Source organism: Tubulanus polymorphus, chromosome 7 (assembly GCF_964204645.1).
Source record: "Tubulanus polymorphus chromosome 7, tnTubPoly1.2, whole genome shotgun sequence".
NCBI classification, from domain to species: domain Eukaryota; kingdom Metazoa; phylum Nemertea; class Palaeonemertea; order Tubulaniformes; family Tubulanidae; genus Tubulanus; species Tubulanus polymorphus.
In genome coordinates, this window is record NC_134031.1 from 11,629,227 (window position 1) to 11,651,735 (window position 22,509).

The 22,509-nt window shown below is 37.8% G+C and overlaps 1 long non-coding RNA gene across 2 annotated transcripts; it reads left to right on the plus strand.

The window, feature by feature from the left end:
* Window positions 1–13,268: 13,268 nt before the first annotated feature.
* On the plus strand, window positions 13,269–21,166 carry LOC141908937 (uncharacterized). Of its 2 annotated transcripts, none has more exons than XR_012619647.1 (8): window positions 13,269–13,396; window positions 16,701–16,916; window positions 17,265–17,522; window positions 17,599–17,759; window positions 17,853–18,066; window positions 18,586–18,678; window positions 19,111–19,310; window positions 20,929–21,166. It is a non-coding gene; the product is annotated as an uncharacterized LOC141908937 (long non-coding RNA). The 2 variants fall into 2 exon arrangements; XR_012619648.1 differs by lacking the exon at window positions 20,929–21,166 and adding an exon at window positions 19,917–20,154.
* The last annotated feature ends 1,343 nt before the right edge of the window (window positions 21,167–22,509 follow it).

The following is a 22,509-nucleotide window of genomic DNA, read 5'->3' on the forward strand; positions in this document are numbered from 1 at the left end:
AATTCAACATTATAATACCATGCATCATTTTTAAATTCTAAATTATTCATGAAAAATGGGTCATCTTTTAAAATTTGTTCTACAACACCTTCTGAACCAATTTCATCTATTACATCTTTTGGCAATATTTCGTTTACAACTACACCTGTTATTTTAATTTTAATTTCATTTAAATTTTCACGTAATTCGGAATTAATTACATCATAATCATCATCTTCACCTAAATTAGTATTATATGCTGATTCATTACCATCATTAAAACTTGTTTCACTAAAATCAGGTTGTTGTTCATCAGTTATACCGGGGGTGTCATCAAAAGGATCCAATGGAATATCTTCTCCACCTTCTGCCATTTACATTATAAAAAAAATTAAAATTTAAAATATAATATTCCTCCGATTACAATTCCTATACAAGTTATAGCTAATTTAGCATTTTCATGGGATTTATTATCATCATTTAGTTTAATTATATCATGTTGAATAATATCAGTTCTAATATTTTCTGATGTATTGTAATCTTTTATTTTAGAATCATTATTTAATTTAATATTATTAGTTTTAGTTTCAGTTGATTGAATATGTTTTTTATTTTTTTCACCTTCCATTAATTTTGGAGCAGTAATAATCTTTTTATTTATATCATTCAATCCAAATGAATTATTTATTGTTGCAGTTTTAATTAGATTGTTATAACCAATTATATTTCCCATCTTTAATACTAAATCATTGGAAATAATAAATAGATTAGGGCCTATACAATAATTTAATCTAATATGTGATTTATCTAAATAATTTTGATATCTTGCAATGTTTTCCGGAATCGATCTATTTTTATCATTATGAATGGAATCTTCAAATAATACTTTGAATTGTTTTTGTGTATCAAATGATGTATTCAAATTTCCAATTATTGGGGATCTTGTTTCAACTTGTGCACCTAAAATACATATCAAATAAGTTCTAATAGATTGATTTATTGTATTCCATGCTTTGTATTCTGAATTCTTTGTATTCCAGCTTTAGTAAAACCTTCACTATTTTCTAAAATGTAATTAACCCAAACATCATTATTTTGTTGTTGTTTGATATAAATATAATATTTTGGTATTTCATTCCATTTAAACGTTTTTGAGTTTGTATTTTTTATTTCTTTTCTATATTCTTTAGTATAAGGGACATAAAAACCTCCGATTGGAAATGATGAATTATTCATTGCATCCATAGCTTTCTCTACTTTAGATAAATCTCCCCCTGTAATTGTTCCCATCTTTGATCTAAAATCAGAATTATTTATATCTATATCAAATTCATTACATATTTTATAATACTTTGATAAATTAACGTTATTATCTAATTCTTTAAAATATCTAGACCCTGGTAAAGGACACTCTAATTCATTTAATATTAATCTTATTTGAAAGTATGTATGCAATCTAAAGAGTGATAATATTAATGGTAAACTTGGTTTATTTAAATGATCATTCCAACATATGCCGCACCCTGTTGTTGCGCAATAAAAGCAAAATTTAATTGGTTTTGCCAGAATTGCATATTTGATTTTAACATCCATAATTTTGCTTTACTTAATTCTTTTTCAAAATTAATTTCATAAACATTGAATATATTTTCCATCTTTACATGAAAATTATTACTTTCAGTAACATGAATATATAAATCAATTAATGAATTTAATACTTCATTTCTATATGAAATATCTTTATTAAAATCTATTGCTGGAATATTATATTTAATTGATTTATTATATTGGAAAGCTTTTGGAAAACTATCTACCATATATATAATATAGCAGAAGCCATTTATTTAGTAAAATAATTACGCATTTATACGGGAGGAATATATCTTTTTGTTTTTCTAAATAATCAATAGTTAAATTAGATTAATTTACTGCTAATGTTAACTTTAAAATATCATTTATATCAAATCTATCAACATTAACACTTCCCATTTTGAATACTTTTTTTAATACCATTAAATAACCAACAGTTCCAACTGATAGTAATGCTCCATTATATAATCCAGTTATTATCACAAATCAGTTAATGCTGCACGCTGCAGTACAGCCCATTCGATGTGTTGTTATTCCAGGGAGATTAATGTTAAATTTTTTCTACTATGAATTATGATTTGTTTAAAAGACCAGTGCCAATATGAAAGGTCAACATGTGCTGAAGAGAACTGTGAAATAAAATTTCGGATTGGCCCACTACTTTTCCCGTAATTTGCTAATTACTTTACCTATAAATCCGAATAGAATCGACTAAATCCACGCCCACCACTAAAAACTTACATATATGAATATTAACATGGCTTACTATAGGTTAGTATCTAACTGAAAAGTATATGGTTATAGCTTGGGTCTGTCTATTTGGTCTGCTAGGTCAACTTTTACGATTTTTGGGTACCAAAAACCGACTGACCTATATCATGTATACACATTTTTGTAAAATGGAGTAACTACTTGAAGATGACCATATACTCTGCTATTAGGTTGATATGTTAGCCATCGTTTTCCGTTATATGTTTATTCATATCATTAATGGTGGGCGTAGATTTTAGGTTTCAGATAAAGATTTGTGACGTATGCTAAAAATAGTACAGCAGTGTAACACTGCTAGGAAGGATGACGTCAATCACTATACACATAGAGCTTGCTGTACACATGTGATGCGTATAGTTCAGACAGAATAAAAGTTCACAAGACAATTATATTTGTTGTATTACCTACAACTTTAAATTTGATACAACTACTACGCATTAAAGGAATTATTTACAGTATCTTGCATAAGTAAATTAATAATATATGAGATTTCTTAGAAATTATAATCGCTATGATTGAACGGCAATGAGATACAGGAATGGATTTTGTTTACGAATTTTATCCTTCTACAGACCTTTAGAATATTTTCACTTAATAATATTGATGTAACTATTTGTATTTGTCCAAAATATTTGTTATATCCTGTAAACAAAACTCCATTCAAAATATAAAACTCCGAAATTAAAAACCAGGGAAAATTGAAACTGTTGCGAGTTGGTCGGCAACAGCTTTTTGGCGGGAAATACAACTAACATAAACCACAAACAAATGTGTTTTTAGATTTAATGTTCTCTGACTTAGGCTTTGCGTTAAAAACATGGTACATGCTCGATCATGGATTACTGTAATTTTGTCAAAGTTTTAGCAGCTAGAGTGACAAAAGACAAACATTTTCTCCATTCACGTGAGTCAAAACCTCGTCATAACTCGCATTTGACAGCCGGTGAAAGATACAATCTATATAACAATATCACGAAAGATTTACGAAATTTGAAATTCAAGGATTCTAATACTTTTGCGAGAGAAATAAAACGGATCGAACTTGTGCTCAAGGACAGACAGTACTGGCTTCATAAAAATCAAAACGGTGAAAAAGAAGAATTTTTACAGTATTTCTCTCATGAATGCTGGGTCAAGCTTCCGCAAAATATAAAGGAATCCCATACTCTTAAGGGATGTATTACTTGCAAGTCTCGTGACGGTCATATTAGTTGTCTCCATGTCAGCAAAAAAGACAAAGGACTATCATCTGCTTCCACTGTGTGTAGAGAGGTTCTCAAAGAAATTACCAATGCGAAACCGCCCCGTAACAAACAGAAAACGGCCGCAAGAAAGGCTGCAAAAAGAATCATCGAATCAGTAAAGCCCATTTTTGAGAAATCGTATGAAGAGCCAATTGAAGATGCTATCAAGGTAATTTCATTTCTTCAATATTTCAATATTTAATTGTTTATATCCATTTTACAGAGTTATATATACCGTAAACAAAACCATCTAACAAATTGTTGTCTATTGCATTGCATCCTGATAGGTCTATATGCCTGGGCTGGTGCAACGCCTATTTCGTTAGTAAAAAAAATACGCACCCGAATTTCAGAATTGCTGCAATAATGTTTATTATACAGCACGTTAATCCTATTATCAACCGCAGTCGCTTTAGTTCAAGTAGACTCCCGAGTGCTAATAGTTTTCACTTAAAAGCTACATCTTTCTTTTTAACTTATTTCCGGCGGGAAAGTCCATTTTGTTCACTATGGGCTGATAAAATGAAATTTATACACTCTACAGCGCTCACTTCTAAATAATCGGGCAATGCATTGCAAAGTTTGGAGTTCTGCATACATGTATAATCTTAATTGCAACACTTCTCGATATCACAGAAGAGTTAATGTATTGAAACTGTTCGGTTCTATTACAGCTTATCACGATGAGACGATATGAATTGAAAGATATGTATCGGATTTATAATCTTCAATTTCAAACTGTATGTTAATCAATATTCGAATTCCATTTATTGACAGGCGGTTTATCAGAAATCAAACTCCACTAATGAAACAATGAAAAACGCTAGAAGGAGAATACGTGACCAGTTAATTAAAGATGACGACAATCGATTATTAGCAATCGGAGATTCTTTCGCTCACCATGACCGTCGTGTTAAGGCAACATATTTTGAGAAAATGTCCACTGCAGCAAATCGTGTTGCTCAAAGTATAATCTCCGAGGAAAGCGGTACTCAAGCAAAAAAGAATCCGGTTGGTTGTCTCGACGCCTACAATTTTGAAAGAACAGATTTTCTGTCTGAAATACGTACATTGGAGGAAAATACACATATAAACTGGTCGGAGATGGCAAGAAAATATAATGTTACTGGAAACGATGGTAAAATAAGTAAAAAGGGGGGTCAGATCTTAAAGGAATATGCGAAATTGCAAGGAATAAATGTCGACAAATTCAATACTAATGTCGTGATATCAGGAAGAGATATCCCAAAGCGTGTGAGACGCTGCAAAAAGCGTCTTTATGGTCACATCACCTTACCATGTGAGCGCAGCGCAAAGGAACTATCAAACGAAATAAAAGGAAAAATTGAAAGTGGGGAAATCAATCTGGGTGAACTTGTAGCACCGAAGGAATTCGAAAAAGAAATAATCAATTCGAATGGAGAACTCGAAGTACAGAAAGTAATTGTGTATGGTCGAAAAAGGGCGCTAGAAAATATTCGACAGGATGCACTAGACCGTCACGAGAAATTAGGAATTCTGCGGGACTTTGACGAAAATATGTCTAACCAAGAATTGAAATCATATCTAAGTACAATCGGTGAATCTCGAAGCGCAAATTGCTGTGTCGATTCTCTTCGTCACTGTGTTCGCGATTTCCATCGGACCCGACACATGAAACTTTGGCATGACCACAGTAGTATTGCTGGACATTCACATTTCATGGTTATGATTCAGTTTATATATGATCGCGCTGTTTATTTGACGGATGAAGAATATCGTATTAAATATCCAAAAAGAAGATCTATCAATATCCAAAAAGTCGTCGAAATACCCGAGATATATATAATCGGCCGATCTGGAGCTAGCGAGGCAGACCAATTGATATATATGGATACAAGATTAGAAGACTTGAAATCTCTTGGGTTACCTGTTATATCGAGTCAAGGTACACCGTATTATGACGTGATGCGATATTTTAGTGGTGATGGACCGGCACGCGCATTCGAAGCTGGAAATAATTCCGGCGGTCACTATCAGTGCCACTGTGGCGCGAATGCCAATTTACATGAAAATCTCGCGCACTGTTTCAGTAAATGTCATCGATCAATTGCGGAAAAACAAAACATTGTTACAAAAGGAATTATGTGGAAGAAATATGCTAACAAAATAGAACCCTTTAGCAACTTAAAGGTCGATGACATCAGAGGAGAACTTTTAGCCCGTAAAATTGATATTTCGGAGCTTAAATTGAAAGCCGACTTACAGCAAGCACTATCCGAAGAACTTTCCGGCGTAAAGCGAGTCCCAAGTGTCCTGTTCAATTCACCAACTGCTTCCCTGGATGATTTGAATTCCAATAATTACGAAATCGTCGAAATCGAAACTCTACATGATATCGCAAATATGTCCAAGTTAATCATGGAAGAACTACCGGAACATATAGAAAACCAGGAAATCAAACGAAAAATGAAATGTCTCCACGACCAGTTATTAGCAGGAAAGACACAGATTAAAGGGAGTGATGCCCGATTACAACTTGTACGATTGTGCAATCACTGTGAAAGATGGGAAAAAGAAGGGTTGATATCAACAGATATTTTAAGAGTTGTATCTTCACTTGCAGAAATCAGTGATATAGCCTACAGCCCGGAAAGTGAACGTTCGCAAAAGCTCATCCTTCGATTATATAATCTGACATTCGAGTTCGGATTTCTTTGTGAAAAAGTAATCGGTATCCCGTCAACAAAAAAGACAACAAAACGTCGCTTCTATGGATCATATTTCCATTCGATTACCGCTCATATGGCTGATGTCTTCCGTTTGATTCCGCTAAGTTCCCTATTAGCTGAAAATGAAGAAAGGACATTTGGAGACTGCAAGCGTATTTCTGCTACAACGGGCCTAAAAAGACCCGGTTACGTTATCGGTAATATTTTTCTTCGCCATCAAGCTGAGCGACAGAATTGCTATAAACGAGATACGCTAGCTATTCAGGTGTCACGAATCAGCAAGGAGACCAAAGTTCTCTCTTCATTCGGAAAAAATACAATTATTACGTGGGATATGCTGTGTAAGAGACGATCTCTAGTTCAAGCACATTTTCGACGGATTTCTGATTATTTGGTACTCGGTGAAAACACATGGTGGAAAGTATGCGACAAAGGAATAGAGTGGATGGATGGAAACGATGAAAACAACCAGCGAATCTCTCCAAGGCTATTTCATTTTCGGTCATCCTCAAGAAAGGAGTGTGAGTTACATGTCAGAAAATGCTGGGATGATTGTCTGGACTTGTTGTGTAAACAGAAAATACGTCTCCCAATGATCAAAGTTAAGATGTCTGATGACGAAATCGTAGAAACTGACTTGATTAACGATATGCCTTGCTGTGAGTATTGCCGTTTCCCCATAATCTTATATTTCAATGTATCCAATATCAATACGCTTATTTACTTTTCAGCACAAAATCCGAATGAAGACGTAGAATTTAACTGCATTACGGAGGTATCTGACATCTCGTCACCTGATATCTCGTTTCTACGTCACCAAGAATCCGAAACAGTTGAGAGAAATGAAGAAATATGTGTACAAATTAAGGCAATAACCGGTGAGCTTATTAGTGAAAATGAAAAAGTCCTATTCAATATATTTATATTCGATTGGATTGCTAATTGCTGTGTTGCTATTTTAGGAGACGAAACCTTACTGATGGAGCCGAGAGAAATTAGTTTGATGACATCGCCACCAAATATAGTTAATTCTGACCTAGGTAGATTGCTTAATTGAATGCCGAAGATCAAAACGTATTGGCCAAATATTGAGACGGCATTTTAACCGGTTGCTCTAAAAATCCAATCGTTTACGATCAATATCATTAGGGGGTAAATAACTAAAATCGTGACCATTGTTCTCACACGACAACAAGCCAGGTATTTAATTTTAAGCGAACCAGGCCCGAAGAAAATACTTCGCGGTTGCGCAGCTAGAATGTTTTTAAAGGTTTGGTCGAAAAATATGTGTTTTACAAAAAGCTACTTTATTCACCATATTTTCACAGAGTTTGGGTCCATGGAAAATATACCCCCAAAATAGAATAGTAGTATGGTCTTCACGCCGTGAACAACACTGAGATTTGTTAATGCGTTACATTTCATAAATGCTCATAATTTCCGCTAAACAGAAATCCCATATTTTCAATAGAACCAGTTTTTGTTCGATTTTTCAAAATTTGACTGAAATTATTCCTCTTTTAATACGTCTGGAACTTGCGATTATGATAAGAATATCAAGATAGTGAAATACGTATTTTTAGTCACAAGATCATAATATCACTTTGATGTTGGATGCTGACATGAACATCAGCTGACATATTCACACCACAGGATATACTATACAGGTTGTAAAACTGACAAAATTTGCAAAGGCTTTAGAATAAAATATGTTTCTACGGCGGAGCTCTCAGCATTTTAGAGTACACGGTCTCAGATACGGCATAGGTCAAACTTGAGCGTTGTTTACAGTGCACCATGTGGCCTACGGGAAGGTCTCTCCGCTCTGCTGCTATTTAGATTTTCGTGTGTGGTTTCAGCTGGCTACAATGCTATTCTTATCCCTTGTGGCAATCGGCGGGAAATGCTAACATCTGGAACGAGTATCTACCATAAACGATACATGTATAAGCACAGTCCGCCAGTCCTCAGTTTTATATTTGGCCTCATGTGATCTTTTGTTGAAGAATGAATGAAATACAATTTTGTGGTCTAAAAACGCCCGTGTCATTTACTTTAAATCATAGAACAAGTAAAGTTCTGCAAACTCATAAACCGAAAAGATCTTTCTTTTCAGTTTATGAGTTTTTTATATTCATCAACGCCTATAGAAATAAAAAGTAAATTCATTTTAGAAGATTAAGGACATGTGCATATTCCAAAAAAAAATTATGAAACAATAAAACGCACACTCATTTTTCAACTCAGATATATATTTTTATCGATAACAGGTAGGCCTAATACGTAATCCCCCGGTTAATGTCCTCAGGTAAAATTCCCGGACAAAAAACCGTCCAAATTTGATTTCACAGCAAAAGTCAATAAGATACTTATGTATATATATTCTTATATGTATGTATATTCTTATGTTATGAAAAACTTTAATAGTTTTCAAAAATTTCAAATTTGCCGTGGTGTTTCACAATGTTCACCTTGGATAATCTGGGCCTTTTACCAAGCTACGTGCATAAAAATGACATTATTTTAAACCTAATGCCTACTGTCTCATGATCATATCATAGAATGTTACATTGCGACTTAAGATTATTAGGTCATATATGAAGGCCCGAGGTGACGTTAAATCCACAAATATCTCGAGTACCCCGGCCCTGGGTTAATCTATGAAATGGGTGCCATGTTAGTAAATCGTGCCGTTTTCTCGAAAATTGTCTTCGTTTTGCGACTCATTTTATTTGTGGAAGAATTGATGAAAGTTGATCTAGCCCACGAGTAACGTTTCAGTGCTCGTAGATCTAGCGAACTAACATGATCTTTGAAATCATCGATTTTGAAATAGAGATTGCTAACATTCAACAGCAGGCCCGCGCCAGGTTATACCGGAACGTATTTTATACGCTAAAACAGGTGGGGGTCATTGGGGGCCAGTGAAACAATTTTAGCTATAATGAATAGTGAAACGATTTTGTGACAAGATTTATATCGGTTTAGCGGTAAAAAGCCCCTAGGTAAAAATCCCCAATTCTTCGAAGTAGGTACGTAAAAATCCCCCTCCTTTCGAATGCAGTCTAAGTAGATACAATCTTTAGGTTAATCAATTCATATTATTGATACATACATCCAATTTATTCATATTATTCTGTGGAACACCATAAGGATATCATGAGCATACAAACTATAGTTTAAACTATTTGAATTAAAACACTACAAATTAACAGTTCATTGATACTCAATTAGTACTTAAAGTGATCGCATAACTGAATGAAAAGGTTCATCGCACATTTCAAATACACTAGCTTAAATCTAAAATAGTTCAAATTAAATTACACTAGCTTAAATCTAAAATAGTTCAAATTAAAAGTACATTATTTCTAATAATTCATGGCATCGCACAGCTGAAATATACCACAAGTTAACAAGAGTTCACAGTTCAAAATATTCCAGTTCGAATTTTAAGATATTACAAATAAAAAGTTCATTATTCTTATTTATTCTAACAATTATTTATTTTATTCTAAGAATGTTCTTAAGAATTTATCGCAACAAAAGATTTCATTGCACAGTTTAAACATATTTCACTCTCATTGCAAACGAACAAAATTGGAGAAACATCTTGCTTTGAAATGTCCTTGAAATTCAACAAGTGGGGATTTTTACCTACTTTGAATATTTGTGGATTTTTACCTAGGGGATTTTTACCCAGGAGATTTTTACCTACAACCGATTTATCAAGGGCGGATCCAGGGTCCTCTCTCGAGGGTGTTCCAAATTAAGAGCACTCAATAGGCCGAACTCAAAACTGAGAAGAAAGGGACATTTTGCCATGTGAATGAAGTTTAATATTTCACTAATATGACACAAAGTAACTTTTATACTAAACTTGTAATAGATTGAGGGATAGTCCAGGAGCATGGACAAAGCTCGACGGTGTTCCGAAACCCCCGATACCCCCTGGATCCGCCTGCCTAATGCAATATCGATTGATAATAGTGAGAGGCACTGGTGCACGTGAATATATGATATAACATCAGCGTGATTTCGTGAATTTTGTGGTACATGTGAATCGTGAATTTCTCGACGAGCAGCAAATCGATCGAGGTGGGAATTCGAAAGTCATTTAGTCGGAATGGTTTTTATTGATATTTGCCTTTCTGAGGTTTTGAATGCCTTGAAGATGGGTTAATTTTATCCAATGAAAAATTTAGCAAGTTTCACATCAAACAACTACATCAAAACACCGAGTAAATTGCACATTAACCATAAAAAAAGAATTCATTGAGTGACTATGAGAATTATAGGCCTTTGGCATTAATCAATTTTGCCTATTGAGAACACGTGAACTCATTACATGATACGTCAAATTTAAGAAGATTTTACTGTTGAATTGAATGCGCCATTTGCTAAATTACACATCATTAATAGAAAAAATTATGAAAAGTTATAAAGTAGATGCACAGTTTCTTCAATTAATACGTCAAATTTAGGAACATTTTAAACTTAAAATGCAAATATAATTAAATCAAAGTAGAGCCATTATTTGTTATAAAATGTTTAAATTGTTATTAAAATATTTTACCAAGTTTGTTCTCTGGAGTTATTATGATGTGAAATTAACTACATTACCAAGTGAGTAATGATAGACTGGGGACATTTTTTCCGGGGACAATTTTTCCCGGGGACATTTTGACCATATACCGAATAATGCGGACGCAACGTGCACAGCACGATTTTCAGCTCGTTACGGGGCCTATATAGCAAAACAATCAAGTTTATGAAATATTATACATGTACTTTCTTAATTTGTCTTTTTTATTTTATGAATAATCATGACATGTTATACACATAGATTTGATCTGCGAAACGATCTCTTCAGATAAAGGCCTATATTAGAATAATATCTAAGATTATTTTCATGTTTCTCTTTATCATTTATGGCAGTTAAACCTGGTTGCTCTGGTCTGAGGAAGCTTCTCACCTATTATTTGTTATAAAATCAACAAGCATTAGGCCTATGTTTGCTGAGATACTTAATGGCGACCTGATTATAGGCTACTCAAAGTTTGTTTTCTTGGCAATCTGGCATTATCCGTTGCCAGAGGCCTCAAACCTGTCACATGAATCTACGAGCATTTATGTCATTGAGATGATTGCTCGTGGCATGAATCCTTTCTAGAAAATATTATCTAAAGCTTGCAAATCGACTCTGTATATGAAGGATTCACATATCACATTTGCACAATATCACGTATCATTTATTCTTTAAAGGTATGAATCATTCCACTTATTAGCCTACATTCAGACTAATTAAGATCTCACTTTAACTCAATCTACAACGTAGGATTTGAAATTCTGATTTTGGATTTGAAATTATTTTCTAAATTTCGACCTGAGTATATGAAAGGCTGAATCCAAGAACATGTTAACTTAGTAAATTTTATGATACAAAATTCTATTGTGGAATTTCTTCATTTATCTACAGTTAACGGATTAGAGTATTTTATTCGACTTCGTCGGGTCCTGTAGTCGTTTAGGTTGAAAATTATTCACTTTTCGGCACGGAAGCGATATACAACCGTGTTGGTAGCTATGATAGGGATTCCCTGTATATCTGCACCTTAAATCGGTACCTTTGTTGGTTCTAGCCCGCATTCGCATCGGAATTCAAGTATTGGTAACGTTATTACTCTGAATGCACTTCTGTCGTCGAATATGGTGCCACATATTAGTAGTTATTATTATACGACAATTTGTGAAAAAGAGTTTAGTTGGAAAAAACTGATAATTATCTTAAATGATCATTGGTTCATCGATTCAGCGAAGTTCAAACACCGTACATTTTGGCGTATTATTTTATTATTTTTCACATCCTCAAAGAGTATCTACAATATCTTCAGATCTTAACTGAGTCACTTTAAATAGAACTATACAGCGTGAGTAGAGTTTCTCAGTACGTTTATATTGTCACGTATCACTGCAAATCTGAAGCATATATGTTGCTACAGTGTATTTATAACAGGGAATCTGGCAAGCGATCTCAAAATGGTCACTTTTCAATAGCTGACTTTTAGAAACATAGGTTTTGGAGCAGCCGTTATAGTAGGAGTTACTATCACAAAGTCACTGTTTACAGGCGAGTGGTTTTACAGTCACCTCTACTGCTTGTGTGCACTATCGCAACCAGATGTTTTCATGGTCACTTTTCAATAGTAGACTATTCCAAACAGCCACTTTAGAAAACCAACCGAATTGAAAGGAATACAATTTCAGAGTGACTGTTTTGAAATGTATACTACTGGAAAAGTAGCCGATATAGTTAATTGCTTATTGTTCTCAAGTGACTACTAAGTAAAAGTAGACGTTTGGGCTCAAAAGTGCGATAGACATGTTCTTGGATTCAGCCTTTCATATATGTTGCTTCTCTTCCCCAGCATTTGAATTGATTTAAACACAATTTTCGCTAATTTTTGGATGTTTTCAAGATTCGGTCAGGAAAATACTTTATTGAAAATTAATAGAATAATGAAAAAATTGCGTTTTCCCTGTTATCCTCCCATAATCCGTGCCCTCAAAAAGGCCTTAAGGATCATTCCGCCGGGTTTCTCCTAATGATCGAATAAAACAAGATCTAGCCATTAACTCAGTATCTAGGCCCCTAGTGATAAAGAATGCCTGCCCGCTTCTGGCGTTTATCTCACATGATACGTTTTAGGCATAGCGCCTATGAATATACGGGTACATGATTGGTTGCGCACTACGCGATTGCATTGGAACTCCCACTCCACTCATTCCGCTCATTCCACGAGCCGTTTCGCGTCCGCGTAAGTAAGGTTTTCAAAAGAAAACCTTACTTACTTAGAGTCTCGATTTGATTTTTCACACGAAGGCCAATTCAGGTGAAAACAACATTGTTTTATCATAAATTTGATCTAGATACCGGGTATTCGATTTGGATGATTGATTGTCTGTATCATGCCTTGTGTTCAATTTTGAAATATTTTACCATTTCAGTAAAATTTTTGGGATTAAGGCGTGTGGTTATACTGAAGTTGATCTACAACATTAAGGAGATGGATTGTGGTAGCAGTGAAATAAGTTTGACGATATGTGAGTTGAAAATATAATCATTATTTAGTCTAGCCTAGGCCTATTGTGCCATCTCGGGTGAGTTGCTCAGTCAAAAGTTGGCTAGAGCATGGACGTATATACGTCCATGGTTAGAGTAACCATAATGGATAGTTGACTTGTATCCGCCGGTTATCTTTAACCAACTTTTTCAAGAGCCTATAGACCTAGTCCAGTCCTCTCTTGGGAGGCGCTCGTCAAATCGTTTTAAATGGAGGCTACGCGCGTAGTGGTTGATTGAGTTTTCCCTAGGTGATAGATTGGTTGGATGTTAAAAATGCCCATATAATTCCGACGGTACAAATTTATGACAATAAATATTAAAAGATAAAAAGTACCAGTACGTAATCGCAAACTTAGACAATAAATATAGGAAGTTAATGAAATCTTTAAAATATGTGATATATGATATGATCAAGCGCTTAATAACGGGATTTAAGAAAAGAATATTTAAATTTCCTCTGCCGTCCCGAGGTTAATCCCTAAGTGAATATTATCCGACACCTGAAATTGAAAATAAGTTATTTTTAATTGTTCGATATAGTGTTTAGGCCGTACCCTCCTTTATTCGCCTTCATAGGCCTGCAGCTTGTAGGCCTTTTATTAAGAGCAGCTACATCCAATGAATTTCAAGTTGGCTTTGGAATTCTTTTTCGTCAGCTTTTCTCATTTAGACCAGGCCCTAATCGCTTTTGGAAAGCAATCGATCAAATCGGGGTGCATCTAGCAGGGGATCTTTAGAGAAAAAAGTGCAACAATTTGCACTCACGGATCACCGTACTGTACCGTTATGTACGTCACGGCCACCGTAGAAGCGGTGTGTGGAGTATCCGCTTTAATAGGCCCTATTTTAAGATCCTTCGATTGAATTTCTGCTAGAGCCTGCTGAGTAACACGGCTACACGTGTTTTACCCCAGTGGTACCAGTTTCACATATCTAAAGTGTCACTTCAAGGGCTCGTAACATTATTAGGCCTAGCTAGCCGATTCATTTTGTTGTCCGACCGGCCTCCTCCGAGTCCACAAACAAAGTACGGTAAAAACAGAGCCACATCGAAAAAGTTAAAAGTAAGGACAAAACATATGGTTTTATTATTATTGTAGACGATTAGAGACTAGAGTGATCACTAATGTTTATGAGACCCATGCTCCTCGATTGGGTTGTCTCCCGGCCGCAGACCCTCCGATTGGTCTGCCTAACACCGTCCAAGACCTGGGCAGACAGGTTGCTGCTCGGCACTATTAGTCTATATCTAGCTATTATACAGGCCTAGGCCTATGAAAAATAGTAGGATAAATAGCAAATGAATATGAATTTAGGGCCTATTTATTTTTGAGATCAAAATTTGTCCTATAGGCTAAGAGGTAAAAGTGCAGATCCGCACCTCTCTTAAAATGGTTCAATCAATTACATTAAATATCACTGATTCAGACCCAAAATGTCATCAGCAATTCAGTACACTGGTTTATTTTATGGTATCTTCACTAGAAAGTACATTTTTAGCCTGTATTTTGTCTCGAGATCGTCACGATTTTTGAACCGGACGCCATATTGGATGGGTCAATCTAAAGTGAAGATTTGTTTAGAATATTGCTGAAACAATGTTTCATGACCCATTCATTTTGAGGAAGAAAATATAAATTTCTTGTCTATTTCAACGATGATATCTTGAAATTTGGTTAGCATTAATAACCCCAGTGACAGTTGACAAAAATTTGATTAGTTTTATGTAGGCCTACTGATTACCCTCACATCGTTTCAGTTATAACTTAAGACAAATCTTAACTTTAGATTTCCTAATCCAATAAGGCATCCTACTGAAAGATCGTCACGATTCTGGGATAAAAACCGGGCCAAAAATCTGCTTTCTAGAAGAGATATCATAAAATAAATAACTGCATTGGATTCTGTGAGACATTCTGAAGTTAGAACAGTGATTTGTAATTCAGTAGATTGCGTCAATCACGAGAGGTGCGAATCTGCACTTTTACCAGCTAAGACACTTTGTGCCTGTGGTGCTGAACTACATTTTGTATAGGTGAACTGTAGAACAGCAGTAACAGTGCTGAGATTATTAGCCCTTTTATAGATTATAAATAATTATAACTAGATAGATTATGATTTATTTTGAAACAATTTATTTAACCTTTTTTTTTATTTGAATGAGGTGTACAATTCAATTATTGTGATAAAAACTTCACGTGCAATATGTAAATATGTATATAAATTATACAGTAGTTATTCGTTTCTGAAATAATAATTTTCTATATTATTCAATACAAGACTTATCACTGTCGTGGGGGGTGGCTTCTGGACGAAGTAGGATCCACTTTCTTGAGGCCAGGTTTATAAATCTTATTCTTAATGAAGTGGCGAGTGTCGGGGTGTCTTTAGACACATAGATGGGGGCAAGATACTACGCCAGGACGAGGAGATCGTGCAGGGAGGCACTCGATATGATGTTACACCGTGAGGACCTGAGGAAAAGATGCGCCGGAGCTCGGGTGACTGTGAGGTTCCGACATCGAGTCAAGGGCCCTGACTCGATAGACCTCATGGCGGACACCTGTCCTGTCTGGTCCGTGTAATTAGGTCAATAGCTAAGACTTACCCCTGACACTCGCTTCCTCCTCTCCTATTCCTTTTTTACGAACTATAACTTTTTGTCTCTGAAGCTGTCCATCCCTTCGGCGGAAACTTTCTGAGGATTTCCCCTTTGTAGTTCCACTCCCCGGGACTACAGGACCAAGGCGGACCCTGTAGCCACGCTTATTGAAGAGACCTGAAGATCACGACACCTATCGGTCGCTACCAGAGGATGACACTAAATCGCGGACGCGTACCGGCTACAAATTTCATTGCGTTAGTCTTCATGACTTCAACTGAAAGGAAAGAAAACAGGCCAGAGATTAGAACAACAGTCTCAGTCCCAACCCATGCGTTTGGGTGGGCGAATAGGACGCCCAGTTCTCGTTTGGTACGGTTGACAGTTGAGATTTGGATCGTCGCTAGGTGAAACATCGTTGCCTCGAGAAAAGACATCATTAGTTACGAGATACTCTTTTAATCGGTCACTATGGACGCATTTCTCCTTCCCGGAGGGAAGCCTGACACGAAAAATTACATCGTTAAAATTCTCAAGTATGGTACATGGCCCAGACCATAAGCATGATAGCTTTTTCGTTCTACCCGGCATTGTGGAAGGGGTATACAGCCAGACTCTAGAATCTATCGCAAATATGTGTGGTTTAGATTTGACATTGTATTGTGTTTTGTTTCTTTCAGCTCGCTTATGAGTTTGTATGCGGACCTCGTGAAAAGACTCTGATAACCGGTGCTTCATTTCAATAACGTATTGACTGCTGAGGACTGGAATTTCGCAGCGAGGACCACCTGTGATAACGTCAATGGGTAGGTCAATTTCGCGACCCAACATCAATCGGTTTGGGCTAAACCCAGTTGCATCGTGTATCGTCGCCCTGTACGCCATGGTGACGTATGGTAAGTGTTGGTCCCAGTCCATCTGGTTTTCTTCAACCTTAATAGACAGACACATTAACAATGTTCGGTTATAACGTTCGATCATTCCATTCGATTGGGGACGAAATGCGGTACTTCTGGTTTTATGGATTTGAAGGAGTTCACACACTTCCGCCATCAATTTGGACTGGAAGTTTCGACCTTGGTCCGAATGTATGATTCTGGGGACGCCAAATCGAGTAATAAACTCGTCTACGAGTATCCGGGCGCAAGTTACTGCTTCTTGGTTCGGAATTGCGTATGCTTCGATCCACTTCGTAAAATAGTCACCAATAACTAATATATAGATGTTTCCATCATATGTTTCAGGTAATGGACCCAATATATCCATCGATACTCTCTCCATAGGTTGGCCTACCAGATAGTTGTTCATGGGTGCTTTTAATCTACTGGAGGACTTCTTTGAAGCGCACTTATCACACCCTCTACAGAAACACTTTACGTCATCACCGATACCGTGCCAAAAAAAACGATCGTGAACTAAAAAGAGGGTCTTTTTGACACCAAAGTGACCTCCGACTGCGGATGAATGAATATGGTCGAGGACTTGCTTCCTAAACTTTTCAGGTAAGATTAATAGAGTTGAGTCCGGGTAACCTTCTCTTCTCTTTATAATGTGTAAGAGCCCCTCAATCATTTTCAGATCATTCCAGTGGGTCCAATAAAATTTGCAGGCAACACCTTGTGAGGAAACTTGATGCCATCCGGGGCGTTCATCATCTCGGATGTGAGCAAGGACCCATTTCAAGTCTCTTTCTTTCCCCTGTTCTAGTTTCATATTCTCGAGTGACCACTCTGACGACGGTAAGAACTCGCTGTAGGAATACGGCTTGTCGTTGTGAATTGTCATTTTCTTAACTGCTCGTTTCCTCACAGATATTGGTGTTTGTTTTTCAGAACAGATTCCTTCAATCCTCTCGCACTGACGACAGGGCATGCGCGATAGAGCATCAGCGTTACCATGGCTTCGACCCGGTCGGTGTACGATGTCGAACTGGTATGCACTCAGTAGAGATATCCAGCGAGCTACTTGGCCTTCTGGTTCTTTAAACGACATCAGCCACCTCAAGGATGAATGGTCAGTCCGGATTGTGAATTTCTTGTCGGCAAGGTAATATTTGAACTGTTTTACAAAGGCGACGACAGCTAAAAGCTCCCTGCGGGTCACGCAATAATTCCTCTCGGCTTTCGTTAAACAACGGCTAGCACAGGCGATAATTCTCTCCTTTCCCTCTTGAACTTGACTGACGACACCTCCAATTGCGAATGCTGACGCATCAGTGTCCAGGATAAACGGTAACCTTGGATCGGGAAATGCCAGAACTGGTGAGTGAGTCAAAATTGACTTCAGCTCACGGAAAGCTTCTTCGCATTGGGCATCCCATCTGAATTCCCTCCCCTTTTCCGTCAGCCGATGAAGAGGTTTTGCAGTTTCAGCGAACCCTTGGCAAAACGACCGATAGTATGATGCTAAACCAAGGAAAGATCGAGTCTCTGTGACGTTTTTAGGAGTGGGCCAATTCTGGATTATTTCGATTTTGCTTTCTGAACATGATATACCATCAGCGGAGATATGGTGTCCAAGAAAATTGACTGACGTTCTAAACAGCTCACATTTCTTAGGTTTTAGTTTTAGGCCAGCCTGTCGCAGACGGTTGAAGACAGTACGTAGGTTGGTCATCATCCCAAGGAAACTACCAGCATGAACAATAACGTCGTCCAGGTAAACCAGAGCAATTTCTGGGATAAGACTTCTGAATACCTTTTCCATTAGCCTTTGAAACGTGGCACCACTATTCTTCAAGCCCATGGGCATCTTACGGAATTGGTATAGGCCTTTCCCGCCCACAACAAAAGCTGTCTTTTCCTTAGAGTTTTCGTGTACCTTCACCTGCCAGTATCCCGATGCTAGATCAAGGGTGCTGAGGTACTTCACGTCAGCCAGTGATCTGATAGTGTCGTTGATAATAGGTAAAGGATAACTATCTGCCTTGGTTACAGCATTAACATCACGATAATCTAAACACAGTCGAATAGTGTTATCCGGCTTACGAACCACGACAATACTGCTGCACCACGGACTATCAGATTCTTCAATCACGCGTGCTTTCAGCATGTCATCGACTAACTTATTGACTTCTTCTTGTGTTGCTAGGGGCAACCGCCGAAAGCGTTGTTTTGTCGGAACAGCGTTACCTACGTCGATGACGTGTGAAGTCTCTGAGGCCTCTCCAAGATCTAAATTAGAGGAGGCGAAAACGTCCGAAAATTCAGATAGTAGTTGTTTCACATCGTGACATTCATCAGTGGACAGACCTTCGCAACTCCGGTGGTACAAATCTTGTAGAAATTCAGGTAATTGGTCGTTTGAATTCGACGTTTTCGATGTACTAGTTTCAGTATATATTTTAGAAATTTGTCCGATTACCCCTAGGGGTGTCCCTTTATGAATGATCTTCGGATGCGAGCTAAGGTTCACCATACGAACAGGAATATGACTACTATTTATATTAACGACCTCTTTAGCGACGAGTACTTCTGGCCCTAGCCTCCAGTTGTTGCTAGATTCTATTAAACCCCATTGTCCAGGTGGTAACGCCGTCTTTACATGACCCGATACCACAACTTCAGAATTCGGAGGTAAGACTAATTTCTCATAGTTACGAACGTAGGTAGAGTTCTGTTCGAGATGGCCCGTCGGATTAGAAAAAGCTTGATTCCCCCGGCATGTCACAGTGCCGGTACCCGGGTGGATATGGCAGTCATATGCGACAAGAAAATCCATTCCTAGAATAGCATCATCTGTGATGTCAGCGACTATCACGTCCCACATTATGTTAGAAGAAAAGAGACCCAACGGAACTCTAGCTGTCCCTGCGACATCCAGGGAGCTATTATCAGCAGTATATAAATTATACTTTGTGTCCCTCAAGGTGAGTTTCTTCTTTTCGCTGATTTCAGAAAATAATTTCTTACTCCACACTGTGAAGTGTGCGCCCGTATCTACTAAATACTTCGTGTCACGGCCGAGAATTCTTGCAGACAGATGTATAGATTCAGGTAAAGCATTCTCATATGAAAGAACCTTGATCTTTCCTGGCTGATTAAATTTGATAGGTAGGTGAGGATGTGTCTGTCCGGGTGTTACCCCTTCCCTCTCAGGAGTAACGGTATCTAGTTTCCCTGCTTCTTTGTGTAACTCGGCTTGGATTGTTCCCATGGTCTATTGGGAGATTGTCTTCGACCTCCGAGGTGGGGACAATTGACTCGGATGTGGCCCTGTTGGTCGCAGTTAAAACATCTTCGATTTTCTGCAGAGGTTGGGTTCTGAGTTTTAATAGCCCGGACGTCAGCGGCCAACCGGGTAACAGCATCCGTCAGTTGTTGGATAGCCCTGGAATCATCAGAGTTCGCGACAGGCGTGGAGGTGACCGCGTTTATTTGCGACCTGACGTTCTCATGGTGTCGATTATTTTCCATCGCGTGTATGCTCTCTAATTCGAGCGCATAATTTACCAGTGCATCATATGAGCATGTATCCTTCTGATACATCAGAACCCGAGTCTCGACTTCTGGAAGGGCCTCGATAAAATGGTTCCGACAGAGGCGTTCCCTCTGTTTTGGGGTCAAGTCCGGATAGGCTAATCTTCCCATAGAAATGATCGTCTGACCAAGTTCCCTCAGCGACTCGCCTCGTTTACGTCGACGAGATCGTAATTCTGCAAGATGAATTTCTGCTCTATGGCTTGGTCCGAATCTACTCTCCAGAGCTGCACATAATTGAAAATAATTAGTTATTTTATCCCCCATCAGATTGCAAGCTAATTGTCTGGCAGCACCACGTAGATGAGAAAACAGCATATCAGCTTTAGTTGGCGAGTCCCATCCATTCAGACGAGACACTGTCTCGAACGTTAAAAAGTAATCATTCCACGGTTCATCACCATTGTAACACTCAGGTTTTATTTTGCAGGTCAAAATACGGGACACTTGACCCGAAACATCAGTGTGGGAAGATCGAGACCTGTTCACTTCAACAGGTCGAGGAAACTCATCAACGACTGGAGCATCAGCGGGTCTAGGGGCCCCGGCATCAGGATAGTCTCCAGAACTTCGGTTTACGAGCTCAGCAGGCAACAAAGCTCTGTCTCCTAGGACCAAACTCTCGGAGCTACGACTCCGCGTCACACTTCGAGACATCCCTCGAGTTTCACGACGACTCATAATTGCGTTAATAGTATTTCTGGACTATACGAAAACCTATCGTATTAGATAAGAGAAACTAGAGTCATTTCACGCGTCACGCAATTTGTATGTATTTTAGTATAACTAACTAATGCGCCTAATGTTTAAGTGTTATTATATATGGTAATCACTGTCATGGGAAGGGTAAGAGAACCAAAAAAAAATAGTGAATTAAAAAAAAAAAGTCTCTGAAAGCAATCCATCCCACCGCTGCCACCAATTTGTAGCCGGTACGCGTCCGCGATTTAGTGTCATCCTCTGGTAGCGACCGATAGGTGTCGTGATCTTCAGGTCTCTTCAATAAGCGTGGCTACAGGGTCCGCCTTGGTCCTGTAGTCCCGGGGAGTGGAACTACAAAGGGGAAATCCTCAGAAAGTTTCCGCCGAAGGGATGGACAGCTTCAGAGACAAAAAGTTATAGTTCGTAAAAAAGGAATAGGAGAGGAGGAAGCGAGTGTCAGGGGTAAGTCTTAGCTATTGACCTAATTACACGGACCAGACAGGACAGGTGTCCGCCATGAGGTCTATCGAGTCAGGGCCCTTGACTCGATGTCGGAACCTCACAGTCACCCGAGCTCCGGCGCATCTTTTCCTCAGGTCCTCACGGTGTAACATCATATCGAGTGCCTCCCTGCACGATCTCCTCGTCCTGGCGTAGTATCTTGCCCCCATCTATGTGTCTAAAGACACCCCGACACTCGCCACTTCATTAAGAATAAGATTTATAAACCTGGCCTCAAGAAAGTGGATCCTACTTCGTCCAGAAGCCACCCCCCACGACAGTGATAAGTCTTGTATTGAATAATATAGAAAATTATTATTTCAGAAACGAATAACTACTGTATAATTTATATACATATTTACATATTGCACGTGAAGTTTTTATCACAATAATTGAATTGTACACCTCATTCAAATAAAAAAAAAGGTTAAATAAATTGTTTCAAAATAAATCATAATCTATCTAGTTATAATTATTTATAATCTATAAAAGGGCTAGTGCAAGGATCTCTCCTTCCTTGCAAAAATCCACGATATGTGACTCAATGGTCGCTAAATTTAGGCCCACGAAGACCCAAAATAATGCTCATGGCATAAAAGTAAAAAGGTAAAAGGAAAAAGCCGCCAGGTTGACTATTCCCGATGGATTAAAAATAGGTACATATCGTCGAGTTGACTAACGTCAGAGCCCGGCCTGACCTGGGTTGCCCCAGGCCAGGAGAGCGCGTGTTATTGTTTACCTCAAATCAATGTGGGTCGAGACGAGAGTGACGTTTGCGCGCGCTGACCCATTTTTATAGATTCCGCGC